The following is a 26,948-nucleotide window of genomic DNA, read 5'->3' as shown; positions in this document are numbered from 1 at the left end:
GTAAGGCCTTTCCAGAAGCACTGTGTCTTGTTTTGAGCACCATAGTTTAAGATGTGGACAAATTGAAGAGCGTCCGAAGGAAAGCAACATGGACAATTAGAGAAGTAGAAAATGTGACATGCAAGGAAAGATTGGAAGAAATGGGATTGTTTAGTTGAGAGAACAGGAGATGGAGCAGGAACATGATAATAGTTTTCAAATACAAAAATGGTTCTTACAAAGAGGACGGTGATCAGTTGTTCCATTAACCCATGGTTCAACAGGGGACACATAAGAAGTAATGGGCTACTACACCAAGGGAAATTTAGGTTAGCTATAACTAACCGTGAGAGTGGTTAAGCACTGGGAAAACTTACCTAGAAAGGTTGTGGAATCTTTGTCATGGTAAGTTTTTTAAGTGCAGGTTAGACAAACGTTTTCTGGGGTAGTTTAGACACATGATCCTACCTCGAGTTGGGGTTGGGGCAGATGATCCCTTGACATTCCTTTCAGCCCTATTTTCTATGATTCTTTCATTGTAACAGTGCACTGTAAGCAATGAGGGATCACTAAACACGTCTGCCATGACAGCTCCCCAGAACACAGTTTTCGGATGCTAGAATAAAATATATAAGTACCATAAAATAAAATTAGAAAATATGCTTTACCCTTGCTAAAACTAGTAGCAGTTAACATGCAGTTGATCCAACTGCTAAGTGAAAAAATAATTCTCATCTATGAGATGTCATCTGATTGGTTTCATTTCATTTCATATTGCTAGCCCACAGAAGGTTTACAGGAAATTTTGGCTGGTAAATAGTAAATTTACTGTAATTGTGTATTAGCACCACATACAGCTGACCACAGACTGAGTTCAGAAAAAAAATGTACTAGCAGGGCAATAGATGACAGGAAATAAACCTGGCTGATTATACTACAGGGTTTAAAGGTCTGTGACTGTTAGAAAAACCTATATTGTACCTCAAAAGAGTGGTTTGCATTCTAATGATGGTCCCACAAGAAGCCCAGGCTAGAGAGAGACAGGAAGCAATCACACTTTTTTGGCTTTGTTTTACAGTCCTCTGTGGTTGAAGTGAATCCAATTACTGGTATAAAAGCAAAGGGATGCACAATGGGAAGTCCCCACCTGCAGGTGTTAAGAGGTGCTCGAACCTATTTCAAAGGTCGGAAAAGCACCATCAATATATCTCATTAAGCCGTACAAAAGGAATGATGTTCTGCTGTAGAGGTGGGATTTGAACCTGCTCACCCTCAATCCCAGAAATCTATTTTCTAATTTTGGGGCTGAAATTCAAATTTGGACCTTGTTTTTGAAGAATGTCTTTAATTCTGATATGGGCAGAACCAATGCCTAAAATCTGAATGGCCCAGGCTATAAGCAGTTGGACTTCAGATCCATGTACTGCATTTCAAGCTCATCTCACTTGGATGTGAAAATGTGCTTTCTCTTCCAATTCTTTGCACTGTCTCCTGATATATATTGGCTCCCTGTCTTTTGCACCACAATCAAACACTCCATTGTCACTTTCTAGCCTCTTCCTCACTATTCTCTTTCATATCTGCTCTTCTGCTGTTCAGCCCTAGGCACATGTCTGTGCTCTCTTTATTTTCTCTTTCTCTCCTCTTGTATCACTCCCCATGTTTGGGGCAATTTGTCTTCACATTACCTTGTTCCATTGTCCTACTAATCACTTCTCAGAACTAATGTATTTCTGGCTAGCTTTCCAACATTAACCTCTACTAAAGAACTTCTCATTGTTGCCCACATATTTAACCATTTCATTTTTAATGGCTAGGCAAGGGACATGTTGGGTCTGCTGCTAATTATTATAGCAAATATTATCTTTTCATTGATTCTTACCTGGTCCCCCTGGTAACCATGCTTTTCTTTTCTCCATCTGCTAAGTCTCATAATAGGTTCAAGTTGTTGGTTCAAGGACACGGTTGTATGAGCCGAACCCTTATACAAGTGAACCTAATCATGAGTGGAGCCTCCAGGCACTCCTGCAATACAAATAAATTATATTAACTTAGGAGAAGATAAGCTAATCAACCAGCTGTTATGGCTCGGTGATAGAATCCTGTCTGCCATTTGAAAGACCTGGGTTTGATTCTTTGATGCACATATAACTGCAGCCATTGAGGCACTGACTGTCCAGACTCAGTCTGGCCTTTAAATTTTGTCTCAATTGGCTAAAGGAGGGATGGATGGTCTGGACAGCCTTCACTCCTCTATACTCCTGCCTAGGTGTATGTGCCAAAGGTCCTTGTGACCTCTCATGCATACACCATGATCCAGAAGGATTGACTTTTATACTGTAAAATCTTTTGGGCATGGACCTCTTATATTTTGCCATCCATCCCTACACTGTCTGAATTAAGTTGTTACTAATAAAATACTGTAAACACTAGAAAAAGGAAAATATTTTATTTACATCCACTTAAACTATGAGAGATCTGCAGAGCCCAGAGGTCCAAAAACATTTTCTCCATTTGACTCTTATTGTGAATGTATATCTCTGACCCACAACAGTTCTAGAGAGGAGCAAAAAATGGGAGGCAGCCTATTACTACATAGCTTGGTGAATTATGAGTGGGATAAACTGCAGCAGTCCAGCTTTCCTTACTGACCTACAGGTCAGAAGTATGGTCATCTCTTTTGAGGTTCTCTGCCTGACAGCATTTTTGCATTATACTGTAAACAGTATTTTTGCATTGTACTACAACAATATTTCTTAGGAAAAAGAAGATGTAAAAATAAATTGTATAGAACACAGCTAAGCAAAGATCCCACCAATCCTTACCTTAATCAGATGCTAAAAGAACAGAACAAAAGCATACATTCCATTTTCCAATCTGGTCCACTCTTTCTATGGCCCTTCAGAGTAATGAATCTTTGTCCTGTGATGTGAAGTATCTTTCTGAAGTCATCTCAGTCATAGCTTCTGAGTCCTGTAAGTCTAAAAAGTTATGTTGTTTATTCATATGCCACAAACTATAGTATCTCCTCAATGTGGAGGATAGAGAAAGATAGTTAGCCATGTTAGCCTGAAGTCAGGCAGAAGGCAGGGCAAGATGGCATCTGACAAGATGACACTTTAGGACCATAGAAAAAACTATAGACGGTAGCCTCAACGTCATTCCACCTCTAAGACTCCCGTGAGACATGAATGTGAATTTTAGGCATGCAAATAACTAATCCATAATCCACCTCTTCCAGCAGCCAAAAAGAAAAAAAATGCTAACGTAACTAGGTTCGTTATCGGGGTGACTGGTACTTCCTGAGTCTGGTGGGAACAATTTGTGGGCTGGCCCAGGGGCAGGCCACAAGCCACTCCTATACTTCTGTGTTGTGGTGTAGTGCCCCCCCCCCCCCCCCCCCAACATGCCACCAGCCTGTGCGGCAAAAAAACTGCCCCATCCTGAGCGGTGCCAAGTCGGTGCCCAATCTCAGGGGGGACACGTGCTTCCCATACCAGTCATCTATGTTCATTATACACCTCTGTTTTGGCCTGAAAAGCTGATTAAACTTCAGCTACTATGAATATTCATAAGTGAGCCAGAACAGTCACCTAGATACCTAAACTGACCAAAGCTCAGGTGTGAGCCAATTCCAATTATGGGAAATGCAGAAACTGTGTTAAGTCCCCTGTTTGTTAGATAGAGCAACTCGGAAGAAATGAGAAACTTGGATTCTAGATCCTCCCTACCCAGAGAAGTTTTGAACCTACGTTTCCCACTTCCTAGGAAAGCTCCCTAACAAGTAAGCCACAGACTACTTGAGAGGGTTAGGCAAAGCTGAGGACATCATTCAGGCCACTGGATGGAAAGAAACACTAGAGGCCAGAAGGAGAGCATGTAAGATGGAGCCTGACTCTAGACTTGTCTATACTGCTGCAGTGGTCAGTCCTGAGAAGGACAAGTCTGAGTACATGCTCCCACCATTGCACCCAACTATGCCTGGGGATGGACATTGACCAACAGGGTTGCTCTCCCATGTCTGTTTTCAAGATCCTGGGTTTCTGACAGGCTGGAAAGCAGGTGCCAGGGATATGTTAGGAGAAGCCTGCCTGCTAATAAATTTCAGCCTGGGCACTGATAGTTGGAAGTATTCCAAATTAGAGGCTGCTTTTGGCAATATTGGCATGATATTGGCATGGTAACTAGGCTCACATTGAGAATATAGAGCAAAGAGTGGCCTGATAAAGTACACAGGATATTAATATTTTCCAAAAAAACATTTACAAACAACCCCTTGGGACAGCTAATGAACATAAACAAAGTCTGAGCAATCTATCACTGGTTCCCGGACACAATTTGAGCTAAAAGTTGGATACTTTGTGTACTAAGATGGATCATATTTAAAGTCAAATAGTTTACTCAGTTCCAATCCAATGGATATTTAGTAGTGGTGTGCGAAGCGGGCTCTATTCGATTCAGATTCAGCCTGAATCAGGGACAGTGATTCGATTAGTTGATTTATATCACTGTCCCTGATTCAATTCGGACAAATCTGAAGATTCGATGCAGATTTGGAGAATCAGTGATTCAGGCTTAGGCACAGCTTTAAATGTTTTTTCTACATACCTTGAGCACCAGGCATGGCTCATGAACTCTAAGATGCTGGGGTGTGTGGAGCATCCCACAGGACCGCAGGCCCCCTCCCCCCCCCAGGTACTTCTGTCCAACTTCCGGGCCTGCTGGGGAGTGTGCTGGGGCTCAGTGATCAGCCATGTGGGGGGGGGGGGGGGCAGGTGCCCCTCCAAACCCAGGAAGCACCAGTCACTGAGCCATCGGAGTGCAGGGGGGTCCCTCAGCGCACTCCCTGGAGGACCCGGAAGTGGACCGAAAGTACTTCTGGTCCACTTCTGGGTCTGTTGCCAAGCATGCTGGGGAGTCCCCTGAGCGTCTGTGGGACACTCCATGTGCCCCAGCATTGCAGCATTCACAAGCTGTCTGCTACCTAGAGATATATAGAAAAAACACTTAAAGCTGTGTCTATGTTTGAATTGCTGAATCTTTCCGAATCTCTCCAAATCGATTCAGAGGGTTCCAATTCAATTCAGAAAAATTAAAGGGTCTCCTGATTCAATTTGGATTTGGAGATTTGGCCACTGAATCGGGCTGAAGCTCTGCTGAATCTAATCAGGGACCGAAGCTTTGCACAGCCCTAATATTTAGTGGCTGTACCTGCAGTGTACCTGTTTTATTCTATGTTTATAAAACAGTATATAAACACTGACAGATAATGGTACTGCAGTGCAGCAAGGGAAGTATATTTTCCTGTTGTTCTTTACATCCCTTGGATGGACAATTTGGCTATAGTAGTGACAGTCTTCAAAGGAAACACCCAATCCAATTTTGGAGCTGCAATACAGAGATTTGTGAAAGGGCTTAAAGAGATGTCCCTTAGAAAAATTCATGCTGCAGCAATGCACTTGCAAATTAACCACAAAAAAGCATATGGGATAATTAGTGAGTTTTGTTACATATATTTTGCAGAAGCTAGAGTTGCTCTTTCATGCCTAACACATATCAGGCCTGACTCAAAGCCTATCCAAAGACATTCATCTATGGTACTCTGGATCAGGCTTATAATTAAGACATGCAAGTGTAATGGTTGGCAAGATAATGACTATAAGAAATTTTCAGATGAGTTTCTTCATGTTTTTTCTTGAGTTACTGTATTCATTCATTCTCATATTATATCCCAGTCCAGGATTTTCAGAAGGAGATAAAGAAATAAGACAGCCAAAAGTCATTGAAAGTTAGCAGGAGTTGGCTTCTAACTGCTGACACATCTTTGAATATCCCAAATGATGTGAATAAGTTTGTGGACAGAAATATTTACTGAAAGCAAATTATGAATTTGTAAAAAGTGAATAATGCAATGGAAATCTGATTCCAAGATCTATGCTTACCTGCTCAGGGAAGAGAAATAATGCCAGGTGATCTATAAAGCCAATGAAACTGATTGAAGAAACATGCATTAAAAATACTCAACACTTCCTAATATTGAAAAAAAAACATTCAAAGTAGGAAGTCTGTAGGCATGCAAAATAATAACTGGAAGGATAATTATGTGAGAGAGGTCAGAAGGTAAAGCCACCAAAAGCTGTATCAGCTTTTCCTCATATTCCGTCACAGGTTGGAAGAGATAGCTAAGAACAGCCCTAAACCTGCAGAGCTAGAACATGGCAGCGTTTCCTGCTTGAAAGAAAGAGAGGCGCCTACTGCAGAGGCTGAATTCCCAAGGCTCCCTTCTGGGTGCTGATGCAACAGTTAAACTAGGGCCATAAATAGGATGGAGGGCATGCTGGTATAAAAATCAGATGGGACTCTGGAGACTCCAGAAAGGGTCTCTTGAGTTAGAAGGAAGGATATTGAAATGTGATCAGAGGTTTGAGCACAAGGGGTGCAAAGAGAAGCGCAGCTCCCTACTGAGAACACTTTGCAGGAAGCGTTCTGAATTACACTGATCCCCCAGACCAAACAGAAGTTCACTGAGAGCACTGGTGCATCCCCTGACAGGCAGCACTCCCCACTTAGGTGGTGGGCAGCCAGGGGCAGGCAGGAGTGCCAGTGCTGCCCCCCCCCGAGCGCTGACTAGGGTGTGGAGGAACCAGGTGAAGTGTTGCTGGCACTTCTGGGAGAGCAGTTGGCACTTCTGGGAGCGCTGTGGTTGGCACGATTGCCTGTGGGGAGACCCCCCACGGTTGGCAAGATTGGCCATGGGGGGAACCCCCCCAGTTGCTGACTGGCCACTGGGGGGGGTGGGGGGCACGTGTCCCTCCTGACTCAGGTGGCACCAGTCACCCATGGTTTCAAGGGGGAGGATCTAGCTGCTCACTGCCAATCTGCAGCTGATTTCCCCTACCAATGGCCCACCCCACCTGGGGGGGGGGCTCCAATACACCTGCCTCAGCCTCCAGCAGGGGTTGAAAACCCCACAGACTGAGCTCTGAGAGCAATCCTCCATCATCATAAATTGTGTAGCTGAGACCCTCCCATTTGGGAACAGCTCATCTGAATAAGACATATAGTAATACCCATTAAGATGCTGGATTATATAATTATTAGATGTTTGCCTTGTATTCCCTCCCATCCCTCCCCACTGCCATGGTAGGGAAAATAACTCTGGGGGATCAGGTAACACCTTTCGTCTGTTGCCCCCCCGTCTTTTTCCCTGGCAGCCCCTTCCCCCTTTCCTTACTGCCAGACCATGCTCTCCCTAAGCACATGGAAGTGAAAAGCAAATCAATAACTTTGAAATTAAACTTGGCTGTAGCAATTTGCATATAGTACTCATACATTTAGTTCATCCAAAATTGATACATTACTATTTTTGAAACTACTGCAAGTTTTAGTACAGGTACCTCATAAATTTACTTTTGAGCAGCACTTTGGCACTTATTTATATGTAGTACAAACTTAAAAAAAAATGTTTTGAGGGCCAAATCAGTTCCAAATTAAGTTCCAAATTTCAACTGAGCAGAGCTCAACCATTGAAGTCTGCATAGTACAAACTATGCATGATATTAGTACAAAGCCAAAGGCTCATGATTTATCACATAGTTCACTCAGCTGGGTCCCACCAGAGTCAACAACATTTCAAGCCACGGTGACAAAGGATCCATGTGCTAATTATCCATGTTCTAATTAACCCCATTCATGACTACAGCCAGGTGTTCTCATCACAAGTCTTGAGATGCTCCAAAAATGTATATGCAGATAAGATGCAGGGCAACTGGTCTGGCTCCACCTCATGGAGGGTGGGCCCACATTATTCATATGCAACAGACTGAGGAAGGATGCACCAGAGAGATTTTGGGTGAACTGTTTGGGGCCCCTTTTGTGATATTTGCCAGACATATAAGGTTGGTGAAGGAACAGGAATAATTGGAAATAGGAAAGAGAGGCACAGCTCATCTGTGAGAATGAAGATGAAGTCGAACCGTATGCAATGTAGTGGCTTACAATAACTTTAAAGAGTCAGTGCTGAGGGGGACTGCACTTAATGGGCATTACTATATATCTATATATATATATATATATATATATATGTCTTATTTAGATGGGTTGTTCCCAAATGGGAGGATCTTGGGGATTTTTACCCTCTTGCAGGAGGCAGAAACTCCCAGGGGCAGTAGGTCCCCAAGCTCACCCAGGACTAGGCAGGTGATCTTATTCATGTTGAGCTTGGTCCCTGCTGCTGCTCTATATACCTGGGTGTGTTGTAGCTTTCTTTTTGCTGACCCTTTGTCTCTGCATACAATGTTCAGGTCATCCATGTACATGAGGACTTCTGTCTCTTCTCCCTTGCTCCCAAGCATCTTCACGCCTCTGATCCTGAGGTCCTGCCTGAGCTGCTGTGCTAGTGGTTCGCACAAATGAAAAGGATTGGGGAGAGTGGGCAGCCCTGACTGGCACCCCATTTCACCACGATTGGGGTTGTCAGGAACCCATTCACCAGTATCCTGCTGCTTATGTTGGTGTACGGTGCCTTTATCCAGGTGACAAAGGTTGTGGGGAGTTTGACCCAGCGCTGATGAGGCATAGGGCATGGGAAAAGATGCAGGCCAAGGCCAGACAGAGACTGGGGCTATGGCAACCACGCTGCCTGTCACTGGGGGTGGGGGGCTTGTAGTGCTGATGAAAGCAATACTGCCAATATTTCTGCACACCTCCCTAGTCTTCCCCCCAACTCAGAACAAGTCATTCGCAGAATCCAACAAGCCTTGTGTGTTTTCTTTTGGAACTCCCCCTGGGAGAAAGTGGCAAGGACCAAGCCGTACAAAGCAAAATGGTCCAGAGGCAGAGGAATGCCAGACGTCTTTCTCTGGGCCAAGTACATGAGCCAGGTTTGCAAACTGGCAGCAAGGGTGGCTTGCCAGCCAGCTTTGTTAAGTATTTTGCAGGGCAGCTGCTGTGACAGTGGCAGGGGTACACAATGATCAATGGGATCCCCAAGGCCATGGTATCCCTGTGGCTTTACAAGGTCCTGAAAAGCTTCCAGGACAAATACGAACTGAAAATGTTACCCTAACGACCTTGGGGAACCACTGCAAGGTATGGGAGGTGATAAGGGCAAGAGACATCATATCTCCCATGGATTTTCTACCTGGTGACAGCTGCCAGGCTGTGTGGGAGTGAATCTTCCACAAGGACCTGCAGAAGGAGCACAGAGACCTAAACTGGCAAGCAGCCTACTGGGCACTTCCCATATGGGCATGGAGAAACAGTGCAGGGCAGAGTTCAAGTTTCCCTGAACTTGAATGATTGAGCTCTGCCCAGTGGATAGAACTCAGAACTGATTTGGCCTGAGACACAAAATTAAAAAAAAGTTTGCCCAATGTCTGCCTTTGACTAGGAGCAAGTGTGATTAGGGAGCATCTGACCTCCAATGCCTTTGGGCTTCGGGCCTGCACATAGGATGCCTGCCATGGATTTGGGGAGTATCTGAAGTCCAAGACTGATGGGTCTGGGAGGGAGGAGACTTGCCCAGTGGTAGAGCCATACAGACCTGAATGACTGAGCTCAGTTCAGTCTATTTGGAATTAATTTGGCCTTAAGCCAAAAAAACCCACCAACATTGCCTAATGTGAGCCCTGTGTTTTATAGTCATGCTCAGTGTTGGCTGCATTTATGCAACTTTGTAGCTGGTTTCCATTGATGAGCACATGTTACTTTTGGCAGCAGTTGAATGATAGACAATGTGTTTAGTAAGATTTCCTTGTATGCAGTTATAAGTTGAGAGGATTTTTTTCCCATGCCAATTGAGGGAAAAACCTTGTCTTGTATTTACTTTAATACAGCATTTAATATAAAGTCTACCCCAGTGAAAGTTCTGGCTGGGTGTAGCCCTGTGATAGGTAAGAGAGAGGTAGCTAGCCATGTTAGTCTGAAGTCAGGCAGAAGACAAGGTAGATATGCACCTTATTGACTCACTAAATAAGCTATCTAGAGAGCATAAGCTTTCATGAACTTAAACTCACTTCATACTGTGAAGGAAAAGCATAGAGCAGTTTATGGATCCATTCATATAATATAGTGAGGACTTCCTGAGAGTACCTAGTGCCCATGCATGCCATTGAAGTAAATAGCCATTGAGAGCATGCAACGTATCACAACCAGACACTTACCAAGTTACATAAAGGGTGTTTTTTATAACTGTGTGGCTATGTCTACACATGTAATTAATGCTCAGAAAGCTTACTGAGCAGTAAAATACAGTTGCCTGCTGTTGTGTGGTCTCTGATTGTGGGGCCCAGTTTGGGACAATGTCCCCCTGCTCCAGCAGTAGACAGCCAGGATCCAGACAAAATCCTCCATGTTCATGTTCACATAGTTTCATAGTTAACACCTCTGGTTTCTGCATATTGAAGAATCAGTCAGGTGGTTAAGCTTATTTTTAATAGGTCAAATTCTCAACTACTGGAATAGTTATGGCTACCCAAGATCTGATCCTCTTCTCACTTATAACTGGGAAAATCTTCTGTAGCTCCACTGAACTCAATAGTTTTTAAGCTTCTCATTTGAACACAGTCGTTTTTATGGCAGCCTGAAACCTGAAGAAACATATCAGACACAGGGAACACAGCTGAATACTTCCTTGATAACTTCTGCAACGTTGAGAGAAGGAGAGGAACCTAATACACAGACTAAACCAGTTGGCTTTATCAAATATCTGCATGTAAAAATATTTCCTCCTATATCATTTTATTTCAAAGGAAGGAATGAGTTATCTTTTAATATGATCACGCAAGGGCTCAGAGGCTTCTTGGAGACAAAAGCTCTGTAGCTTTATTTTTAGGTGAAAAAGGAAAGAAAAAAAAAAATCACATGTGCTTTCCTAACTGCTGCCACATCAATTTGTATTTAAGCTCTCTGGCTCCTCCCTTTGGCTCCTGCATACAAAAAAAAATTAAATTAAAAAAAAAATTGAGCAGGGTTCTTACATGCTTCCAAGTATAATCTGCAGTCTTTGATCAAATGTCATCAGTCTGTGTTATCCTGAGTTTCTGGACATTATAATAGGAGTCTTGATAAATGAAGCTCCATAATAAAAAATAATTCAGTAGGGCATTTTCCTTTTGATTTTTTTGAATGAAGAACAACGGAGTTTGGAATGCTAATGTTATTGTTTTGATGCAACTGTGTCCAAATGAAAAGCAGCCTGCTATTTCACAGTGATTTGTTCTTTCCATGTGAGGTGAAAAGGGGTTTCTCTTGAATTATATGCACAGTACTAGGGGTGGAAATCCTGCAGGGCTCACCTGTATCTATGCACCAGGAAACAGTTGCCGCAGCATTTAACAAGATATATGCCAGCAAGTATTCTCTCTCCCCATCTTTCATGAGAAAAGATGTGATTTTTCAAATTACCAAAAAGCTTATCCTTGAAAGACATTTCTGCTTTGTGATCCTCATAGTTAGGAACACTCGGTGGATTGTGATGATATTAATGGCATGCAGGTACCAGAGAGCTGCTGTTTTGCGAGCCAGCTTCCATGGTAATGAGCAGGGGTGGCAAGCCTGGGTTTCACCAGCAGCAAGTTTTTGGTGCAGCCCCCTATTTTGTGGCACAATCCGAATCTCTCTGAATGGCAAGCACGAGAAGTTGAGGAGGAGATGGACCATGATGTGACTGAAATAATGCTCGGGGCGTAGCAGGCGGGGTTGTTCTTGAAACATCTACAGCCTGTGGATTCCTGCATCTGGGCTCAAGAAATGAGCACAGACTGCTGAGACAGGACTGTGCTGTAGACTTGGCTTGACCGTAAGTCACTGCAAAAGCTCAAAGTGACTAAGGGAGCTTTCATCAAAATATTTCCTAAGAAGTTCGCCCCTGAGATGTAGAGATCTTATAACAGAAAGATTGCTCCCTTGACTGATGAGCAGCCCCCAACTCTCTCCACTTGGAAACAAACACACCTTAACTCTACCAATCTATTGCAAACCAGTATGTGGACATTCAGAGGAAAGAGGAAGACTATGACCACACACTGGCATTTACACAGACAGGTGATATCCAGTCTCCCTTATGCCAGAGCAGTAGAGAACACATGGGTAAACAGGGTGGCCAGGCATTGGAAGTGGCCAGTGTTGGAAGTCAACTGGTGGACCTCCAAAATAAACTGGGGCAGAGATGCAACTTTGGTATTAAATTGCTAAGTCAAGAACAATATTACACTGGGAGAAATGGTAAGCTAAAATTTCCCAATTTACATCAAAGTTATTTGTACAAAGGGTTATATCATATGGTCAGATTGCCTGGATGACAGGGTTTAGTCTATTCTAACTAATTCCTGTAGACAATCCTAACTTTGGAAAGTACTGAAATAGCTGCATATTCCCCCAGCAACTTCTCCCTACCCCCACTAGAAAAATGCATTGAGAACAGCAATAGATCAAGACCCAAATGTGCCCAAGTGCTTGAGCCAAAGCTGTCTAAAGTAGCTGGAAATGCTCCGACTGAACTAACTGATTATCCGGTCAGACCCCAAAGTGGTTAAACCAGAGGAAAATCTACTGTAGGCTTCCAAACTTTCAAATAGGCAAGAGTCTTAATTTTTGTCTTTTAAAAATGTTATGAAGAAAATATCAAAGAAAATAATAATCATTTTGTCAATTTTTTCATTTTGCAAGAACCCCCCCCCCTGAAATATGTATGATAAAAATTAATTTAAAATGCAGTGGACTATAAGGAATGGGTGTATTGTTTATAGTCAGTTCTACCAGATTAGGATTCTTAATCTTTCTTTTTCTGTAAAATAGGACCTATAGTGAAAAGAAACATCTTGCTTTCAATTTTTCAGGTTATAGTGTTGGCCCTTAGCTACAGAAGAATTCAGTCTCAGTAGTGAAAGGCTTGGCAACATTTCTTTCAAAGAGAAAACTTTTAACATGAAATGAGGCACATGCTTCCTGTGGTTACGCATTTCTTTTCCTTGAGAAGCCCAGCTAAGTCATTTTTACTCGAGTGGCTTGACTGGGTCATGTAAGACTGGGGTGTTTCCTTGAACACTGGGCTGCTTTCAGCTTACTCATCATCTGCTTGTCTGAAAATAAGCTGCTGCCAAATCTTCGCAGTAAAGTTATTCTTGGTAATTTAAAAACCGAGGCTTTTGGACTATAGAGCTTTTTAGTGATCAATCTTTGAGAAATTATAGGCTTACCCATGAAATGAAAAGTAATTAAATGGCAGGATGAAAAATATTTTCAATTTATTATTATTTTTTTAAAATAACAATCCCTCCAGGCTCTTGCATTTCATTAAATAAATTAAACAATTTTGCCTACTGATGGTATGTATAGCTTTCCATCTTCTTACATAGTCTTTAATTCAGGGGCTAGCAAAATATGGCCCACGGCACCAGGCACTTTTATCTGGCCCATGGCACCCACCAACAAATTGCACCCTGCCCAGCCCTTCCACCCACAAGGGTAGGAGTGAGGCACCCATGCATACACACCCTCACACCAACATACCCTATTGTGCCTCGCTCCCACCCTTGCGGGAGGAAGGGCCTGGCCCTGCAGCACACAACTTCTGGGCTGGGCTGCTGCCACCCCTGCTACAGCTGCCCCCATGGGAACCTGCTTGGATTCCCTGGTGTCTAGCTTGCTCCAGGTAGCAGTAGGTGAAAGGCGGAGGTGAAGTCGGGGGTGCAGGTGGGGGTCAGGGTGGGGAGAGTGGAACTGCAGCTGGGAGGAAGCACGGAGAGCAGTGCAGAGCCCACTCCCAGGGTGGTGGCAGAAGCATGAAGCTTGGCTGGGCAGGGTGTGGATGTGAGGGGGGAGGGGGGAACCTCTCCCACACACTCCCCACATGGCATGCAGCCCCCACTGCCAGCAGCAGCAGCAAATGGTGGCACTCAGGGCGCTTGTGCCTGGTGCAGGCATTTGCACCTGGCGGGACATGGCACTGGCCAGCACTGTGCGCGGGGGCAAGGAGCACAGACTTCCTGGCTACCTCTATTGCAGGGGCTCCACGCTGCATGCCTGCAGCTCCCACACTCGCACCAGGGGAAGCCTCACGTTGGAGCTGGCTGCCTTGCCTGCCCCCTGCTGCACAGGTCCCTGGACTCCACTAGGAGTGGAGGGAGCCCCACTCCCTGCTTTCCTGTGGAGTCCAGCACAGGGCTTTTTCTGGTGCAAGTGCAGGAGCTGCAAGCATGCCAATGCGAGTACCCACAATAGAGCTAGCTGGGCAGGCTGTGCTCCTGACCTCCACCCTGCCACGTGCCGTGTGCAGCACTGGTCGGAGTCACACCCCACTGGGCACCAGTGCCTGCACTGGGCACAAGCACCCTGAGCCCCACTACTTGTTGCTGCTGCTGGCAGTGGGGGTGTGCCATGTGGGGGGTTCCCTCACCCCCTACCCTCCCTCACACCCCACAAACCTCACACACCCACACCATTCCCCCACAACCTCCACTGAAATATACATATACCCCAACATACCCTATGCCCCCCACAACCCTCCCCACACCTCACCATACGCTCCGCACACACCATTTACAAGAGTAAGACTTTATGAGTTATTATACAGTCACTTCTATACAGACTACAGCAACACAAATCATGACAAAAATATTTTTTGTAATAAAATTAAAATATATTATAGTAGGTATTTGACTCTTAGTGTATGATTTCATTTTTTTTCTAGTTCTAAGATGACAACCCCCCCTCCCAAAAGGAGCATAGGGAGGGGGGTGAGAGGGACTTCTGTTGGCAAAGGCCAGGGATTAAGGGGCAGAAATTCTGGTCCCAGTATGGTGACTGGGGGGCAGGGCAACTGTCGAGGGGTGGGGCTACCTATGTGGCCCTCGACAGCTCACCAAAACTCATTAAGTGGCCCTCCAGCCGAAATAAATTGCCCACCCCTGCTTTAATTAGTCAAGCCATGGGATTTTGTATACACAGTTTGAAGGATATGTTCTTGTTGGTCTGTTTGACATAACAGGTGATGTACAAGTTTGAACTTTTGTTTAATTGGGACTCGTATAAAATTCATGAACAATTGGAAAACCAAAAACCCATTCCGTTGTTAAATTGTAGCATTGAAGGACATTACCTGCTTGGTCAAAAACTGTTTAGCAATGTGGGCTGCATGCTGAAGAGCTTCATAAGGCATAAAAGAAGAATTAAACCCCCCACAATGGCCATGGAATAGCAGCAGAGCTGCTGTAAGGCCACTACTGCATGGAGAAATGGGAGTGGCAGATGGCTACTGGGTCCCGATTCATTAATCCGCATAGTACAGTGTGACAGGGGGCCATCTTCAGCTGCATTTTTTAAAAATATGCTGGTAAGTGTGTCCCTGTCAAGTGTTGCTGGATTTTTCTTTTCTGGGGATCAGCTCCCCCCCCCGGCCCTTTACTTGTCTGCCACGACTTGCTGTTACTTGGTTCTAAAGAAAGAGGGAGGCTGACCCACAGGTTCCCAGACAGGGTCCAGGCTCACCACCCATAGGATAATGAGGTGTTGCCTTAAGGGCAAAAAATGCACGCTCCTATCTCCCCTTGATGTGCCCTGTGCCTCACAGATGGTTTTATAAATTTCTCTTTATGTTGGGGGTCTCAGCCACTGGGGGCTTACCCTCTCTCTCTCTAGCTAGGCCTATCAGTCAAAACCCACTAACTGGGGCTGGACTCTGAGGCTCTAGCTCTCTAACTCACTCGGGCTCAAGGCCCTCTGTTCCATGCTTTCCATGACACCAGGCCTACTGGCCCTTCTACACAGTGTGTCCCTGTGGTGCCAGACTGTTGGGGCCTCAGCCCCCTTTGGCCTTGCCCCTCTTTCTGTAGTTAGGGCCTTTTGCCTAAGTCCACCCGCTAGGACCTGGCTTCAAGTCTCCTATCTCACCTTCAAATGACTTTGGGCCCTAGTGTGGCACCCCTAGTGCAGCAGGGGTTCTTGAGCCCTCTATCGCAGTGCCCCTTGGCACTAATGAGGTCTCCTCCATCCCTACAGCCTCAGCCACAGACCGCTGGCATTTTTAACATCAAACGTAAACCATAGGCTCCTATGGCCATATAATGAAAATAATAATAAAGAAATAGGAGAGGCAAAGTGCCTGCTTACTTTATGTAATCGTGCTTCTGTCTCACAGCGTGGCATATTCTTCCCAAAGAGGCTACTGCAGCTGCACCATAGTCATTGGGAGTCCCCCTCTCTGCTCCCTCCCTGGCCTTCTCCATTTGCAGTTTATATGGTTCTGGCCTTCCCCTTCCTGTCATCTGACCAGCAGGCAGGGTTCGATCCTTAACACCTACTCGACTGGCCGGCCCTGCCCAGAAGGTTCTGGATTTAAAAGGGACCGCCCTGTTTCTTGGTAACAGGGCTAGGGTTCCCTGTTACATACAGCTTTCTTTTGCCAATGCCAGACATGTTTTCTCTGTAACAAGTCTGCCTCCATGCCGGCTGGGACACTATTGAATTCTGCGGCAGCAAGGCGTCAATGGAGAAATGCCACCTGGTACAACTTTCTGCTATCATGGCTTCCTGGGTGAATCTAGGAGTTTTTAAAGGGGGTTCAGATGGTGTGACTCATCCTCACCTATAACAGAGTACATACTTTTCTCCAATTAAAAAGTAACTAGAAGTTTTACTAATATGCTAGATACCCCTAGGGCTATATTATTCAGTTTGAGATGGAAGCAAAAACAAATAACATTATTTGGATGTACATTAATTTGCTATATTATACAGTAAATATAAAAACACTACAAAAATAATCAAAAGAAGATGTTTCATTAATCCTGTAGTTATTACAATAAAATGTAGATCGTTAACTCAAATTTACAAAACAAAATTTAGCCTTCTTGAACCTCTAGACCATTCATTGACTTCAGTGAGAGTTGTTTCCATACCTGAGTTACCAAATAATGTTTCCACACCCAAGTTAATCCTTTACCTAGAGATAAAAACACCCTGCAGGGCTCTGAAATGGAAGAGACAGATATTACCAGGAGTAACTAACAGAAAGTAATATTGCAGAAAAAGATAGCTTGATTAGGAAGACTAAAGCACAATTTGAGATGCACCTAGCAAAGAATATAAAAGGCAATAAAAAACGGGATTTTATAAGTATGGCAAAAATACGAGCAAGACCAAAGATTCCAGAGGTCCCTTCTGGAATGCAGATGACAATCTAATCACAGGCGATGTACAGAAGGCTGAAGTATTTAATGACTTTACTTCACTTTTTAAAAATTGGGGCAGCTATCAGCTGATGAGTGCAGTTGGCAGCAGAGATTGGGAAGGAGACCAACAGACTAGTGTAATAATGGAACAGGTAAGGGATTACTTAGAAAAGCTACATGCTTTCAAGTCCCAAAAATTAGGGTTGCAAGGAACCTCAGGAGGTCATCTAGACCAACCCCCGGCTCAAGCGAGGGCCATCCTCAACTACATCCTCCCAGCCAATTATATCCTCCTGGCTTTATCTAGCTGGGTCTTAAAAACCTCCAAAGCAGTGGTTCCCAACCCTTTTTTGTACCAGGATCCATTTGTAAATATTGATAGCCAGTCCTGACCCAGTAAATAGTTTAAGTAGAAAACAGTAGGGCTGTGCGAAATGGCACCATTCTGTTTCACCTTCAGTTTCGAGGGTTTGAAGGAACAGCGTTCTGTTTCGAATTTCATTTCTATTAGAAACAGCTGTTCTGTTTCATTCCCATTGAAACTAAAAGGCCGTTTCAATGCTGTTTTGATGTTTCGCTGGGGGTGGGAAGTCAGCCCCATCCCCAGCACTAGATTGGGGGGGGGGGGGGGAAGTGGAGAATCAGCCCAACTGGACTCACTCCCCCCTGCGCTGCGATTGGGTGTGGGGGCAGAGAGTCAGCTCAACTGGGCTCACTTCCCCCCGCGCTGCGATCGGGTGTGGGGGCGGAGAGTTAGCCCAACTGCTCATTCCCCACCCACACTGCGATCAGGTGTGGGGGAGGAGTCAGCCCAACTGGACTCACTCCCCCCCCCCCACGCTGTGATCAGGTGTGGGGGGTGGAGAGTCAGCTCAGTTGGGCTCACTCCCACACCCCGTGCTGAGATCAGGTGTGGAGGCAGACAGTCAGCCCAGTTGGGCACACTGCCTCAGCTGGGGGGTTAGTGAGCCCAACTGGGCTAACTCTCTGCCACCGCACCTGATCGCAGTGCGGGGTGGGGAGTGACCCCAACTGGGCTGACTCTCTGCCCCCACACCCGAATGCAGTATGGGGGGGGTGGGAGTGAGCCCAGGTGGGCTGACTCTTCTCCCCCCCCCCGCCGGATCGCAGTGTCCTCCACCAGATCGAAGTGCCGCTATCGGCTGTTATTGGCTTCTGGCAGCAGGAGATGGGGAGCACAGCCCTGGTTCTCCCCTGTCTCTCGCTGCTGGCTTCAAAACTCAAAATGTTTTGAAACTTTCCATTTTGACTAGCCTCATTTTGTTTCGAGGCTGTTTTGCAGCCCTTCATTTCAATTTGATTTCACCGTTTCAAGCTTGAAATTAGTTGAAATGGTGTTGAATCAAAACAATTGGCGAAATTTTGCACAGCCCTAGAAAACAGCCCCCTAGGCCTGCTGGTACCTGTCACTCCCAACCCACAGCCCCCCATCTCTCTAGACCTGCTGGTGTCCCTCACTTCCAGTGTGCTGCTTCCCACCCCCAGGCTTCAGCTCCCCAGTGTGTGGGGCAGGGGATGGCTTGGTGGGGCACAGGGAGGCACGTGCCTCCCACCCCCAGTTTGTGCACCCACAGTGAACATGGAGCTGCAGCCTGGCAAGACACAGGGAGCTGCCTCTACAATCCAGCAGGCAGGACTTGGCATGGGAGGGCAGAGTTGGGTGGCAAGACTTGTTATTGCCATCACTGCTGCCGGGGTCCCCATGCCAACTGTGCCACTAGCAGCTCAAGAAGTAACAGACAGGGATAGGGCTGTGCTGCCCTCACTTCCTCCCCTTTTGTGCTGGGCTGTAGCTCTACCCTGCCACCATGGCTTGGTCACCATGATCACTGCTCCCCTCAGCTTGCTTGCCACCCCAGTGCCCTTCTGGGTACAGCCACAGCCTGAAGGGAGCAATGGTGTTAACCCAGCATTGGTGGTGGGGTACAGCTGCAGCCCAGAGTGCAAAAGGCTGGCAGCAGGAGATGAGGGCAGTGCAACCTCCCCCTACTCCCCACATCCATTACTCTGTGCACTGCTGGCAGTGTGGATAGCACAGGGGTCCTAGTGGTGACAGTAGCAATGAGTCTTATCCTTCCACACTGGGTCCAGCCTGCTGGGCCATGGAGATGGCTCCTGCCTTTGCCGGTCTGGCCAGGCTTCAGCCCCATGCCCATTGTAGGCACACAAAACTCGGGGGGGGGGGCATGTGTCCCCCTAAAGGCCCCCCCCCCCAATTCATTGCCTGCGCTCCTCCCACCTCCCCAACACATCATCTATGCCACCTTTCCCTGCCCCATGAACTTACTTGTGGGGAGCTGTGGTAACTGTTCTACATGCTGCCTGGCTGCCACATGCATGTGTGCATGTGCACATGCATGTGGCATTCCCTGCCTGATCACCCCCATCCCACTCCCCGCAGGCCCAAGCAGCACTTAGAGACTGAACTTTGCCAGCCTGCAAGGTGAAATCTGCAGTTTCCCTCTGTGATTTTCTCTTTTAAAGGAGAAAAATGTGTTTTTCTGTGGCAAACAAAAAACCTGGATCCCTGTTTATTAACATGCAGAGAATTAACATATGGTGAAGCACAAGCAGCAACTATATCTAAAATATGCAAAATATGATCCATTTTTAAAAGTTTGTTCATGACCCTTTCATATATTCTTGTGACCCAGTTTTTAGGTTGTGACCCACAGGCTGAGAAACACTGTTTCAAGGATGCAGATTCCACAATTTCTGTGGGTAGACTGTTCCAGTGCTTTACTACCCTCCTTGTGAGAAAGTGTTTCCTAATATCCAACCTAAACTTCCCTTGCTGCAACTTGAAACCATTGCTCCTTGTTCTGTCATCTACCACCACTGAGAACAGTTTAGCTCCATACTCTTTGAAACCACCCTTCAGGTAGTTGAAGGCTATTATTAAATCCCCAGTCAGTCTTCTCTTCCCCAAACTAAATAAGGCCAGTTTCCTAAGCCTCTCTGCATAAGTCACGTGCCCCCTAACCATTTTTGTTGCCCTCCTCAGGACCTTCTCAAATTTGTCCACATCCATTCTGTAGTGGAGGGCCCAAAACTGTACTGCAGATAATCACTTCTATTAATCTGCTTGCAAAACCCCTACTAAGGCAGCAAAGCATGTTGTTAGCCTTCTTCACAACAAGGACACATTTTTGGCTCATATTCAGCTTATTGTCCACTGTCGCTCCCAGGTCCTTTTCTGCAGAGCTGCTGCTTAGCCAGTCAGTCCCCAGTCTGTACCGGTGCATGAGATTGTTCTGTCCTAAGTGCAGGACTTTGCACTTGATTTTATTGAACTTTATGACATTTTTTGGTCTCAAAGTTCTTAGTCTCATTCTTTGGTCCAATCCTTCAATGTGTCTAGGTCTCTCTGGATCCTAGCCCTACCCTGTAGCATATCTACTACCCCTCAGATTGATGTTAACCACAAACTTGCTTAAGGTGCACTCCATCCCATCTTCCAGATAGTTGATGAAGATACTGAACAAAACTGGCACCAGGACTGACCCCTGGGACATTTCACTTGATACAGACTGCCAACTAGAGAACAAGCCATTGATTACTACCCTTTGAGTACAATGATTCAGCTAGTTTTCTGACCACCTTACAGGCCATTCATCCAACCCGTTCCTTAACCTGATTGCAAGAATGATGTGGGAAATGATCAAAAGCCTTATTAAAGTCAAGGTATATCATATCCACTGCTCTCCCCACATACACAGAGCCAGTCATCATCATAGAAGGCAAGCAGGTGGGCGAGGCATGATTTGCCCTTGGTGAATCCATGCTAACTATTCCTAATCACTTTCTTTTCCAAGTGCTTAGAAAGGGATTCCTTGAGGACCTACTCCATGATTTTTCCAGGGACTAAGGTGAGGCTGACCAGTCTGTAGTTCCCCTTCTTTTCTTAAAGATTTTCTCTCCTTTCTTAAAGATGGGCACTATATTTGTCCTTTTCCAAATGCCTGGGACTTCTCTTAGTTGTCACGAGTTTTCAAAGATAATAGCCAGTGACTCTGCAGTCACATTGGTCAACTCCCTCAACATCCTTGGGTGCATTGCATCTGACCCTATTGGTTTGTACATAACCAGCTTTTCTAAGTAGTCCCTAACTTGTTCTTTCACAACTGGTGGCTGCTTACCTCCTCCCCAAACTGTGCTGCCAGATTCAGTAGGCTGAGAGCTGGCCTCGCCTGTGAAGACTGAGGTAAAAAAGGCATTGAGTACTTCAATCTTTTCTGCATTATCTGTCACTAGTTTGCCTCTCCCATTCAGAAAGGGACCCACACTGTCCCTGATCTTTCTCTTGTTGCTGACATATGCCATGCATGACCAATCTAATTTTCTCCTATGATAAAGTGACAGGCTCTGCAGATGATGGGGGAGCAGTGGACATGGGATACCTTGACTTTGGAATAGTTTTTAACAGTCTTCCATGGCATTTTCATTAATAAGCTAAGAAAATACAGACTAGATAAAAATACTGTAATGTTTCCCAGGAGGTCTGTCCCGAGTCCAGTATTATTTAACATCTTCATTAATTATTTGGATGATAGGATTGAGTGAACACTTTGCAACTTTGCAGATGACAGCAAGTTGGGTGGAACTGCAGACATTCCAAGGGTGGAGCTAGGATCTAGAATGAACTGGGTGGACTGAAAAAATGCTCTGCAATCAATTAGATGTAATTCAACAAAGACAAGTGAATAGTCCTGCACTTGGAACAGAATAACTGCATGCACAAGTACAGATTAGGAATGACTGGCTAGGCTGACTGGTACTGCAGAGAGGACCTGGGGGTTACAGTGGACCATAAGCTGAATATGAGTCAACAGTGTGCACTTGTTGCAAAAAAAACAAACAACAACAGGATTCTGGGTTGTATTAGCAGGATAGTCACTCGCAAATTAAAGGAAGGGACTCTTCCACCCTATTCAGCACTGGTCAGGCTTCACCTGGAGTACCATGTTCATTTTTGGGTGCCACACTTCAAGAAGGATGTGGATAGTTTGGAAAGCATCCAGCACAGAGCACAAAATGGCCAGGGGCCTGGGAGACAAGACTGAAAGAGTTAGGGTTATTTCGTTTGCGGAAAAGAAGACTGAGGGAAGATTTGATAACGGTCTTCAAATATCTGAATGTTAATAATAGGACAGATGTGCTTTTCTCTGTGGCTGCAGGGGACAGGACTAGCAACAATTCTAGCTCAAGCTAGAGCTGAACAAATTCAGGTTGAGGATAAGGTTCAGGCATTTAGTCAAGGACACACTGCAGAGTAAGAGTTTTGAAGAGATGGGAGCCCAGGAAGGGTGGCTGTGCCTTAAGGAAATGATCTTTCGGGCACAGAGGGAGATGATTCTGATGCGGGGAAAAAGGGAGAAAGGGACCAAGAGGCTTCCTTGGCTGACCAGAGAAATTCAGAGCAGTCTACAGGCTAAAAGAGGGGCATACAAAAAGTAGAAACGGGGAGAGATTACTAAAGAGGAGCATACCTCCTCTGCTCGCGCTTGTAGGGAGGCAGTTAGACAGGCCAAAGCTACCATGGAGCTGAGGATGGCATCCCAAGTTAAGGATAACAAAAAATTGTTTTGTAGATATATAGGGAGTAAAAGGAAGGCCCAGGGTGGAATAGGACCTCTACTAAATGGGCATAAGCAATTGGTGACGGACAGGGGGGGACAAGGCTGAACTCCTCAATGAGTTCTTTGTCTCAGTGTTCCTAAGCGAGGGGCAAGACAAGTCTCTCACTGGGATTGTAGCAAGGCAGCAGCAGGGTGCCAGACTCCCAAGCGTAGACCCTGAGGTGGTGCAGAGGCACTTGGAGGAACTGGATGCATTTAAGTCGGCAGGCCCGGATGAGCTCCATCCAAGGGTACTGAAGGCATTGGACGACGTCATAGCACAGTCACTGGCGGGAATATTTGAACACTCAAGGCGCACGGACCAGGTCCCGGAGGACTGGAAAAGGGCCAATGTGGTCCCCATTTTTAAGAAGGGGAGGAAGGAGGACCCAGGCAACTATAGGCCAGTCAGTCTCACCTCCATCCTTGGCAAAGTCTTTGAAAAAATTATCAAGGCTCACATTTGCAAGAGCCCGGCAGGAAAAATTATGCTGAGGGGAAACCAGCATGGGTTCGTAGCAGGCAGATCATGCCTGACTAATCTAGTCTCTTTTTATGACCAGGTTACAAAACACCTGGACGCAGGAGTAGGGGTTGACGTTGTTTACTTAGACTTCAGGAAGGCCTTCGATATGGTATCCCACCCCATACTGGTGAACAAGTTAAGAGGCTGTGACTTGGATGACTACACAGTCCGGTGGGTGGCAAATTGGCTAGAGGGCCGTACCCAGAGAGTCGTAGTGGATGGGTTGGTATCGACCTGGAAGGGTGCGGGCAGTGGGGTCCCGCAGGGCTTGGTCCTAGGACCGATACTCTTCGATGTCTTCATCAGCGACTTGGACAAGGGAGTAAAGTGTACTCTGTCCAAGTTTGCAGATGACACAAAACTGTGGGGAGAAGTGGACACACCGGAGGGCAGGGAACAACTATAAGCAGACCTGGACAGGTTGGACATATGGGCAGAAAACAACAGAATGCAATTCAACAAGGAGAAATGCAAAGTGCTGCACCTAGGGAGGAAAAATGTCCAGCATACCTACTGCGTAGGAAATGACCTGCTTGGTGGCATGGAAGCGGAAAGGGATCTTGGAGTCCAGTGTGATGAAGTCATCAGAAAAGCTAATGGCACTTTATTGTGCATCAGCAGATGCATGACGAACAGAACCAAGGAGGTGATACTTCCCCTCTATAGGGCGCTGGTCAGACCGCAGTTGGAATACTGCGTGCAATTTTGGGCGCCACACTTCAAGAGGGATAACCTGGAGAGGGTCCAGAGAAGGGCTACTCGTATGGTTAAGGGCTTGCAGGCCAAGCCCTATGAGGAGAGACTGGGGCACCTGGACCTCTTCAGCCTCCGCAAGAGAAGGTTGAGAGGCGACCTTGTGGCTGCCTATAAGTTCATCATGGGGGCACAGAAGGGAATTGGTGAGGCTCTACTCACCAAGGCGCCCCTGGTGGTCACAAGAAATAATGGCCATAAGCTAGCAGAGAGCAGATTTAGACTAGACATTAGGAAGAACTTCTTCACAGTGAGAGTGGCCAAGGTCTGGAACGGGCTCCCAAGGGAGGTGGTGCTCTCCCCTACCCTGGGGGTCTTCAAGAGGAGGTTAGATAGGCATCTGGCTGGGGTCATCTAAACCCAGCACTCTTTCCTGCCTATGCAGGGGGTCGGACTCGATGATCTATTGAGGTCCCTTCTGACCCTAGCATCTATGAATCTATGAATAAGAAGGAACTTCTGGATTATGAGGGTGGTTAAACATTGGAACAAGCTACTTAAAGGAGCTGTGGAATCTTCATCCTTGGAAACTTTCAAAAGCAGGTTAGATAGATTAGACACATGGTTGGGATGGTTTAGGTAAGGATTTGAGAAGAATTTGCTTTGAGCAGGGGACTGGACTAGGTGACCTTATGAGGTTGCTTCCAGCCGTACTTTTTTTATGATCCTATAAATGGAATGGAATGTCAAGGTCATTATAAAGACAAGAGGGTGGTTAACAGCTGTGAAATGAAGGGAGATTATCAGGAATCAGGTAGATTATAAGAGTCATGAAGTCAATTGACACCCTTAGCACTGCTTGAATAGCAATCTTGCTGCCACTGTTATGCAGTTGGTTTTGGATGTGGCTTGCATTGCCACACCCCACCATAATCCTGCCCTGGGTGCCTCTCAGGAACACCAGGCCTGGGGCTATATAAAAATATAGAACTTAATATGATAACATTGCATTCTTTTGATAATTTTTACAAAGTTAGAAGGGGATAATTTGCCTTCCCTTGGAAGCTCTTCCTCTTCAGACTAACTAGAGGGGTTTTTTTCTGCAAGTATGCACCTTATCTCACATAATGAAGGCTCTACCAGGTCTTAAGGGAAGAGGGTAGATGGAAACAATAGCAAACAAATGCTGCTGTAGGAGAGATACTAACCAATGTAAGTATGGTCCTACTGTATGTATACTAAGGTGAGGCATGGCCTAGTCCTTGGAGTTTAATCATTTACTGTCTATTCCCTAAGGGATTATTAAAGAAATTAATGTTAGAATTTTCAAAATTCATGGCATTCACAAACAAATCTGGTTTCATGGGAACAGTGATAAAAATGTATACATTAAAAACAATATTATTTAGATAGTAAATTATAATGGATCTATACTGCATTATAATGGATTAATATGTTGATCCTGGATAAGCCTCATCAGCCATCTTTGGATGCACAGATAAAACAGTCATGGAAGACAATCATCCTTGACTCCAAGGGATTACTTGAGAAGAATGAGTCCAACAGTATGAGCTTCAAATAATTATTTTGGCATGTAATAAACCTTTCTATGTACATAGAAAGACATTATCAAGCATATACAGAAGCCAGTTTTCAGACTTCCGGATCAATTTATTTTTTAAATTGATTATTATGCAGTAATGTCTCTTAACCTTTATGCTTCATACCAGATACATGCATTAAAGTAGTTCAGCAAAACATTTACAAACCAGACATTAAAAAACTACATGAAGGGTATCCTGTACCCGGAACCTATGATTCATTTGCCATTGGATCGAGTCCAAAACGCTATTATTTTCTGGTATAAGAAAAGGATTTTTGTTTCTACTTATTTTTTTCCGGTTTTCACAGAAGCATAAAAAACCCCAAACCATATTGTTTGGGTTTTTTTCAACAAAATTCCACCAGATGCTGACAAAAAGTGAAATTTTCTTGTGAACTTTGGTTTTCAGAAAAAAAAAATTCTAAACAAATATCTTCTACTATCTCTGTGTGTGAACCCAATTGATCTGGTCAGAGAATAAAGACTCAGGTGACGGAAAAAACACTCCGTGCAGGAGGTGCAATTTATTGAAAATAATCCCAAAACATTTCTGTGTCCCCAGGCAATTATTCAGGTCTAATACTTTAGGACCAATAATTTCTAATTTAACAAAGAATGGTCTGGAAGATAATAAATCAGACCTATCTATGTGACAAGAGCAACTTGCAAGCCAGCGCTACCACCAGCCCACCCCTGTCTCTGGGCAAACCACCCACCTTGCTCATGTGCCACACCTTGTTGTTATAGAATTAATAAGTTAAGTAGGTAGGAAGCTGCCCCTTGAATACCCCAGTTGTAATGGGGTAGTGTTTACATGCTCCAACCACCCCTTACATGTCCCATGCTTTGCAGATGGTTTTCCAGTGGTTTGCACTGGGTCTTTCTTTACACAAACAAACAGACAAACAAACACATACTGGGCTCTCAGCCCTCGGTTCCCCTCACTTGGGCTCCACACTGCCCCCTCACTAGGGGTCCTCTGGGGTCTTCCACCCCATGGGGCTCAGGTGGCTGCAGCTGTGCCTGGCCCCCTCTCAGGGCTTCTGCAACCTGTTCTCACAGGGAACCTGGGTGCTGTTCCAGGACCCTCCACCAGCTTGGGGCCCTGCCTCAGGACTCCAGTGAGCCTGGGCTCCCCGTGTGGATCAAACACACCAGGGATGTGGGAGCTGGGGTTTTGAGGTGCCCTAGGCTACCTATCCCCCACAAGGTGCAGTTTCAGGTCATGCCCAGGACTGATGAGGCCTCCTTCTTCCCCATAACCTCATCCTTACCTCTGGGTGATCCTGAAACCAAAGCTCACAAGGAGATGTTTCTTCCCTGGTGGCTGGTCTCAG

The 26,948-nt window shown here is 45.5% G+C and overlaps 1 long non-coding RNA gene across 1 annotated transcript; it reads right to left on the bottom strand.

Annotated features, from left to right (window-relative positions):
- Positions 1-453: 453 nt before the first annotated feature.
- Positions 454-26,948, bottom strand: LOC132249824 (uncharacterized). Its single transcript, XR_009461330.1, has 4 exons — positions 26,886-26,948; positions 2,805-2,960; positions 1,862-2,004; positions 454-595 (listed from the first exon to the last, which is right to left on the bottom strand). It is a non-coding gene; the product is annotated as an uncharacterized LOC132249824 (long non-coding RNA).

Source organism: Alligator mississippiensis, chromosome 4 (assembly GCF_030867095.1).
Source record: "Alligator mississippiensis isolate rAllMis1 chromosome 4, rAllMis1, whole genome shotgun sequence".
Classification (NCBI taxonomy): domain Eukaryota; kingdom Metazoa; phylum Chordata; order Crocodylia; family Alligatoridae; genus Alligator; species Alligator mississippiensis.
This window is presented reverse-complemented; position numbering and strand designations above follow the sequence as displayed.